The sequence below is a fragment of the Camelus bactrianus genome, chromosome 15, assembly GCF_048773025.1.
Source record: "Camelus bactrianus isolate YW-2024 breed Bactrian camel chromosome 15, ASM4877302v1, whole genome shotgun sequence".
Lineage (NCBI taxonomy): Eukaryota > Metazoa > Chordata > Mammalia > Artiodactyla > Camelidae > Camelus > Camelus bactrianus.
Window position 1 is genome coordinate 48,842,688 of NC_133553.1, and position 8,381 is coordinate 48,851,068.

Below are 8,381 nucleotides of genomic sequence, written 5' to 3' on the forward strand. Positions count from 1 at the left end.
CAAACACGAAGTGCAGACACTCACACCAGCTACATGCCTACTTCTGAGTTCTGCGGTCTTTTCGGGTTCCTGATGGACACCATTCATCTCAAATTATGTAGTGTAAATGCACTAGGCGGTCAGTGTGCCAGCCTCCACGCATCACCTCCCAAATTCTTTGATTTACTGGCTTTGCTAACAACTACATGAAAGTAACTGTTTCATCATGCAGTGACTGAGCTTTGTAGTGCTCACCTAGTCAGGGTCTAATTCCTTAATAAGCTGTGCCTTCAGTGGTTTCTAAAGCAAGACCAGAGGAACATTTGTTATCGAGTGGAGCCCCTACCAGTCTTAGTTGCTGTTAAGCCACAATTAGATGAGTTTCCTACAAGCTGTAAAATCATTTTGGCATTACTGATGCTCAAGGAACTTTTTGCATAATCTCTTGCTTTTTAAATTTTTTCGAAGTGGAAACTGATCCTTGTGTGTGCTGGGTGACCCTTGGTTTGCCTGTTACTCATTATGTCTATATTTTAGAGAAGGGCTGAGTATTACAGATGACTCCATCTTCCCTTAATTTGTAGGCACACCATTTGCACACTCAGATTTGTCATTCTCTAGATACATATGTACATATAGTGCATGGGCTGTGTGTGTACAGAATATAAAAATGAAGGCCTAGAAATTGAAATGGTTTATATAAAGGCAGTATCCATTTATCAAATGCTTGATGTTTGCATCAGTTGTTACTAAATATTAAGTTATAAAGATTTGAGAAGTTTCTACTGAAGAACTTAACACTCTCCATTCCTGATTCTGCCAGGAGAGAAAGTGATAGAGTCTGTGCTTTTGAGAAAGGAATGGTGATGAAATAACATTTCTCTGTTTCTTCCTGTGTGAAATGTTTAGGCTCTGAAAAGTCTTCAGTTAGTTGTAGGATGTTAATAGGGTAACAGGACATCTGGGTTCGGCCACATGGCCCAGGTTAGGCTAGTGGCCCTACAGGAACAGGAACAGCTGTTCACTGTCACAAGTGTCATGGTTTGAATGATGCATTTTATTAACCTTCTAGGTGTTAAACATTTTAAGAAATTGGTGTCCTCAATTACGTAATAAAGATAATATTTACTCTGCAAACTCAATCAGTAAGAATTTACTATGCTTCTACCCTGGACACATGTGACATGCTACAGGTTTTTCTGTCCCATGAGGAATTTGCAACCTTTGTGTTTTCAGTCCACTGTAACATATCTGATAGTGCTCTGGCAAAGAAAGAAAAGCACTCCACAAATATAAAATGGTAACAATGAGATGGACCTTGAATAGTTTACTTAACATCACTAAGCCTACTTCTCCATCCATAAAATGGAGAGAGATGTAGGATCCTTCTTACAAAGCTGTGGTGAAGAATTAATGAAATAAAGTCTACAGTGGGCTGAGCACCATTCTGGTCATATGACTGAACTCAGATGTCAGCCCGAAATAAACAGATGAACGGATGGATGAATTAACAAGTAATAACTAGTAAATAAATTCACATGTGTGTTGAAAAGAATGAGAGTGGGAGAGAAAGGGACAAGCATTCACTAAACATCTGTGTGCTAAGCAATGCTATGTTCTCTCTTCCTCTCCCTCTGTCTTTCTCTGCATCTCTTTATTGCTGCCATTTACTAACTCTGTGACCCTGGGCAGGTTACCTAATCGCTTTGTGCCTCAGTTTCCTCAACTCTACAATGGGACAATAATAGTTTTTAGAACTTTCATCATGTAAAAATGCTGGTGCATAGTAAGTGCTCAATAACCTTTAATTCCTACTATTTAGCTGTTATAATTTCCTGAAAAGCATACAATGATAACAGGAGGAAATGCACACAGTCCTCTACTGAGAAAAAATGGGGAGATCACACTGGATATATTCGTTGCTAGGGGTTTAGAAAGGTTTGCAACTGAGTGAGACCTAGATCCTCTCTACTATTTGGTCCTGTACTCTTACTTTCAGCAAACATGATTGTTTCCCACAGCTGAAACAATAAAAACGAACAAACAAACAAACAAACAAACAAAAAAACCTACGTGATGTGGTTAAGTCAGATTTAGCTGTGGAACTACAGACAGCTTAAGAAGTTCCTCCAAGGCCAAATCCAAATGCTTAAAATTCAGAGTGTGTCTCCAAAAATATTCGTGAACATATTCATGTAAGCAGTGCTTCAGTAACTAAGAGTTCTTTATAATAAGCATCCATTCCTCCTACCACGCCTCAAAAGGAAAACTGATGCTATTCTAGCTGAAAAGATGGTGAGACAGAGGGAGGTGAACTGCCTGGACTAAGGTCACATACTAAGTCAGCAGCAGAGGCAGACTTAGAATGAAAAGTAAAAATAAACAATGTTTCCCCCCAACAATAGTGGTGCTTCAGTTCTAGGACTATTACCTTTCATTGCCTTGACCTGAAGTTTTGGTACATTTAATCGCTTTTGAAAGCAGCAAGCTTTATACTCTTCTACCTACTTGGAAGCATTTTTAAAAATCACAGATTTCAGACTCACAGACATAGAAAACAAACTTACAGTTGCCAGAGGGGAAAGGGAGGGGAGAGGGATAAATTAGGAGTTTGTGATTAATAGGTACACACGACTATATATAAAATAAAAAACAAGGACCAACTGTATATAGCACAGGGAACTATAGTCAATATGTTGTAATAACCTATAATGGAAAAGAATCTGAAAAAGAGTATGTAGTTATATGTATAACTGAATCATTCTGCTGTACACCTGAAACTAACCCAACATTGTAAGTCAACTATACTGCAATTTGAAAAAAATCACAAATTTCTGCACACTTGTGGTTAAACTCCAACTAGCTGTCAGTGTATTAAAGACTACTCTGAGTCCTACACTGCTCTGGCCTAAAACAATAAGGAGACTGCATCTGGCCCCATCTCCACAATATCTGAGCAGCTGGTCTCACTCTGCCGTGGCTTCTGACGCTGAAACTGACTTCTCCAATTAGCCAGGTGGTATGTGGCACTGGCTTCTAGGTCTTGTCACACATCCCTGTTATTTGGGAAAGCAGTTTATTATGTTGAATCCTCATTATTTTCACTGTTAATAAAAATGACAGAGCATCATGGAGTTCTTAGCAAACATCTCAAGTCAATGTGGAAATCGGGGAACATTAAGTAAAGTGACCTGTCTCAGCAATTCATTTCCAATTTAAAGAGGAATGTACCTGGGAGAGTTTTGTAAGATGGCTTTGGCTTTGACTTGATTTGGGTTTTGTTCTGTTTTTATTTTGCCACTTAGCTGTCTGACTGCAGTGATGAACACTGAAATGCAGGATGTCTCTTCTTTTCTCTGAGAGCAGCAAGAAGGCAGAGAGCTGGGAAGCCACTCTCCTTCCCACAGCCAAGCTTCAGGGGACATGCAGTTGCAGCCTGAGCGTAAAGTGTGACCTCGGAGGTCTGAAGAAATAAGCCGCCTGTGGAACTCTTACTTGAAGACAATCAGCCCCGCTTTTAGGAAGCTGAGGACTCCCAGGAGCCTTGCCCAGCACCAGCGTGGCCCCACTGCCTGCGCAGTGTGGTCCCAGGCTACCTGTCCAACCATATTCCCACGGTGTCCTGTCATGCGCACCACGATTTATGTGAACTAAACTATTTGCAATTTCCTCTGCAAACCCAAAACACTCCTACCTTGTGCGATTCCTTCCCCTCAGACCCGTCATACTCGTATCTCCACCTGTGTTCCTCATCCCAGTAAACAGAAACTCTTCGCCAACAGTGCTAATTGCTCAAATGAAAAATTTGAAACCAGCCTTAAATTCTTTTCTAAGTCCACGTGTCAGATCTACCAACGAACCCTGATTCCAGCCACTTCTCACCCGGTCCCTTACTACAAAGCTGGGGCAAGCCTCTGCCTCTCTTGCCTGGATCATTGCAATAACCTCATCAGTCTTGTTTCTTTCCTTGCCCTCCTGCTGTCTGCTTTCAACAAAGCAGATGGTGATTCTGTTAAAATAAAAATCATATTTTGTCATTCCTCTACTCAAAATTTTCTTTACATCCCATACCAGTCAGACAAAGGCTAACGTGCCAGCAGTGATTCATCAGACCTTGTGTGATGACCAGGCCTCGTCTCCACTGTCCTTGCGTCCTACTCATCCTTTTCCAGTCAGAGAAGCTTCCTTGCTTTTCCTTGTGCGAACCAATCACACCCAGCCCTCAGATCCTCTACACTTCTGCGTGAAACTCTCTTCTCTAGGTTACACAAATAATGTTTCTCCAGAATCCTTTACAGGTATCTGCTTAACAGTCATATTCCCTGTGAAATCTTACTATTTTTACCCCTGCACAGTATCCATCATTATCTAACGTACCGTATATTTTATTCATATTGTTTTCTTATCTGTCATCTATCATTAGAAAGTAAGGTTATGGAAGCAGGAAGCTTTATCTATTTTGTTTACTGTTGTGCCTCCCAGGCCCTAGAAGGGAGGCAGACATACGGTAGATTCTCTTTAGACATATCTAGAATGGATGAATAAATAAAATCACCCCTTCACGTTGCTGAAAGTCTGCATGAGCATATCAAAAAATGATTGAGTTCTTTCTCCCCCGAAGGGCTGTAGTTTGTAGAGAGTCCAGAAGCAGGCAACTCATGAATTCCAGAGAGCAAGGATGATGAAATCTTCTTTTCAAAGAAATGTCACTATCACTATTAGGTCCTGGTTACAATTCCACAAACTCCCTGTAGGTACAGTTAATCTGAGGCCCCTTTGAAAAAAATGTCAATTACCTCTTAGTTTCTGCTTTCTCTAGCAACGTGACATCCTCCCATGATTAACTCTCACTTCATTTTCCATAGCATCAACTTCAGAGCCAGCACTCATTCTCTTCAAACAGATTACTAAAGGCAACATGATAACCTGGCAGAATTGTCTTAACTTCACTTGTCTTTTTCCCTTTGAAGTTAAATCCCCTCTGCTCCTATCAGATTATCTGAGTAGATTGTATATGATGTATTATTGGTTTTGTTGTTCTATTTCGGTATAAACATTTTCGTGTATTCTAATGAGAGGTGAAATAAATTTGCTAATGACATGAATAATTATAAGTGTAAACATTAGCTGGGTATGTGACTACTGGGAGAATGCCTCAAAAAAGAAACAACCCTGTGGAGGCCAACAGAGAGAAAAAGCGACAGCTGTAATCAAAGTCTCTCTCCCCTTCTGGCAGTTTAGACTGCAGACAGGCTCTTGATGCTGAGTACAGGAGCAGACAGGAAGGAGGAGGAGGAGGAAGATCCTAACTAATTCCAGTTTACAAAGTTGGTAAGTTACTGATGAAGGGTGGATGGGCGCAGCACTGGACTCTGAATTGCCCAGTGAGGAGACGAATGGCTCAATTACTCCTAATAGCCTAATATGCGTTATGGACTTACTTACAACAAGGCACTGTGGTAGGCATTTCCAAAGCAAACAGAGAAGAGTAAGCATCAATTCTGGTTCAAAGAATTTTAAACTCAGTAGAGAAGACAAGAATATAAATGACTACATTGCAAAGATCGAGTCACAACTTGACACAGAGATACAGGCACAGGCACCATGCGAGAGGCCCAGAGGGCTGGGGAGTTCAGGGGATAAAGAGGCCACAACCAAGTCATCGGTGTGTCCTGGGGGGAAGAAGGTGGGAACGGGTGTGGATGTGTGTGAATGCTGGGAAAAGTCTGTGCCTCTAGGAAGGGAGAATCCAGGATACATTGTGAAATATGAGTATGATTTTAACAGTCAAAGAGGAACATGCCAGGAAGTAGATGTAAAGCTGGAAAAAGTCAGACTACACTAAGTAGTCCCCTGGGACGAAGCACAGGGAAGTGATGGTAGGCAGCGCTGAAAGGCAAATGGAGACAATAGTAATACAATCCACAAGTATCAGGCTGTACGTTTGTACCTGTGGGAAATGAGGAGCCACAGAAGACTCTGAGCAGGAATGGGACGTGATGAAAGCTCCCCAAATGGTAAGATTCTTTTCGGAGTTTCCAGCGGGAATGCAGAAGTGCTGCCCTCTCTTAGTCTCTCTTGACCATTGGCTTCCAGGGTCGCTGTAGAGATAGTCTGACCCACTGGAAGTGATTTAGAGATGGAAGCTGAGAGTTTGATCAGTGTGAGTCCTGAAACAGAGTAGAATCCTCACGGCAAATATACTATTATTTTTCCCGTTGTAAAGCTGAGGAAACTGAGGTGCAAAAGATTAAGTAACCTGCCCAAAGTCACACAGTTCGTTAATGTCAGAGAGACAGAGATGGGGCCGGGGGCAGGGGGGGAGCGGAGATTGAGATCAAAACCAGACACGCATTGTTGAATTGTCATAGAAGTACATACCATTAGACATTTGCTTTAATACATTATAGCCTTGGGTAAATTAACGTAAAACACTTGAATTTTAATGGGGATTAATGAGTTGAATTAATAGAAGTTTTAAATATGTAGCTGAATATTTTGGTAGTTCTAGTTAAATACTTTTCGATTGCTTTGTTATGTTGACTGAACAGTTCTAATCAAAGACCACACAGAAATAGTTTATATACTGTAAGCTGTCAAGGCTGTGGTTCTCACTGAAGAACAAACAGATATTTGAAGCATGAACAAAGAGAAAAGCCTTCTAACCTTAATTGTAGACAGATAATTTTCCTTAATAGCAAGTGAACAGTAAGATTTGGTTTTGGAAATTAAGTACAAAAGCAATTTGGCAACCTTCTTTTTTTTTTTTTTAAAGAAAACATTCTCATTAATGCAGCTGAGGTGTTCTTGTTTGCTCCATTTAACGGCTTTTCAGCTCTGTTCTCGGATGGTGCGTGTGAAGAAGTCAGTTATAAAACATGTAAGCACCCTTAGTAAGAAGAAGGTAGTGCGACAGCATCCCTTCTACCCAGCCTCTCACTCATCTGCGTAGGGATAATTGTAGCTAGACAGGTACTCAAAGAATTAGAAATGGGATTATCATTCAGAGAATAGTTATTCGGGAAGAAGCAATAATATTTTTTCCTTCAGTTTCCAAAAAGGGAAAGTTGTGACTAATACATTCTCTCTCTTCTCTTCCTGGTGAAACACTTAGCCTGAGAATAAATGTTTCTTCTCTGTTCATCCTTTGGCTACTGTTCCCTCCAGAACTTGAAGGGACAAGAGTGACATCACCAGTAATACTGGTTTTGCTCCTTTCTTAGGGCTGGACCATCATAAGGTTAAACTTAAACTATCTTTCACCTGACTGTACTCATGTGTGTACATTTCACTTCCATAATTAAGCTGCAAAGGTCCCTGTACACAAAAACCTGGAAATGTGTGTGTGTGTTACTGTTAAAACATTTTTTGTTGAATAAGAAACACAGAAAAATCCTTTGGATTCAAAGTCTGAAAATCTTTCTTTTCTGAAGGACCTGACACTAACAGGTTTCTGTAATGTTTAGTTCTCAGATAGCATATTCATTACATTTCTGTTCTCCAAGTACAACGGACATCATATAATTCCTTTTATTTCCTTTACTTGAGGCTGAGCTTTTATCAGAAATTAGTATTGGGTCAAGAATTTTTAAAATGTAAATTCTATTCTTACCCAACAATTATTTTAGAAATTACAGTCCAACTAGACAGACTGCCTTAGGTCCAGCTTAAGAATTCATGGATAAGTGACTTTATAAAAGAAGGTGCCTCAAGAACCACAAAGAGAACAGAAGAAGAAGAAGAATAGAGAAGAGACAGAATCCAAGCAAGACTGTAAAATCAACGAAGTCCCACTATGGTCACATCAGCCAGATGACACAGGGGGACACTGCAGTATAAAGTAAGCCTCAGTGTCTGTCCTGACCTGGGGCAGGGAACTGGGCTTCTGTATTCTCGTATCTGCGTTAGCTAAGGGTACTTCCAGCTGTTTGCTCCTTGTGGGCCAGGCAGCTCCAGAACCCCAAGAGCAGTTTGCTGAAGACAGGTGTAGGTGTGAGCAGTGCAAGCAAAGCCCACGAAAGCTGGGAGGGGAGCTTTATTCACAGCATGGATACTACACAGACAGTTTAAAGTTTCAGTTAATTTATAGAGAAGAATTTTTGAACTTGACTCATTTAGGGCACTACAAATATATCAGAAATGTAGAAATATAGAAAACAGAAAAGAAAACCTCCTCCCACAGGGCTAACATTCTAGAGGAGAAACAGTGAGTAAGAGAGATGTAGTGTGTGGATGGCAGTAAGCTACATGGAACAAAGCAGAACCGGGCATGATTAAGAAGGACTTCCAAGGGCAAGAGGTTGTATGTAAGAAAAGGGAATATATATATTTTAAATTAAAGATAGAAATGAAAAAGATCAACTGAGCAAAGACTTGAAAGAGATGAGGAATGCCACATGCAC

The 8,381-nt window shown here is 40.6% G+C and overlaps 1 long non-coding RNA gene across 1 annotated transcript in view; it reads left to right on the top strand.

Moving 5' to 3' along the window:
- LOC123612059 (uncharacterized) overlaps positions 1 to 5,077 on the top strand; it is a 339,122-nt gene extending 334,045 nt beyond the window's left edge. The window contains exon 4 of the long non-coding RNA XR_006719220.2: positions 3,285 to 5,077. This is a non-coding gene — a long non-coding RNA (uncharacterized LOC123612059). The remainder of the gene's footprint in view (positions 1 to 3,284) is intronic.
- Positions 5,078 to 8,381: the final 3,304 nt, after the last annotated feature.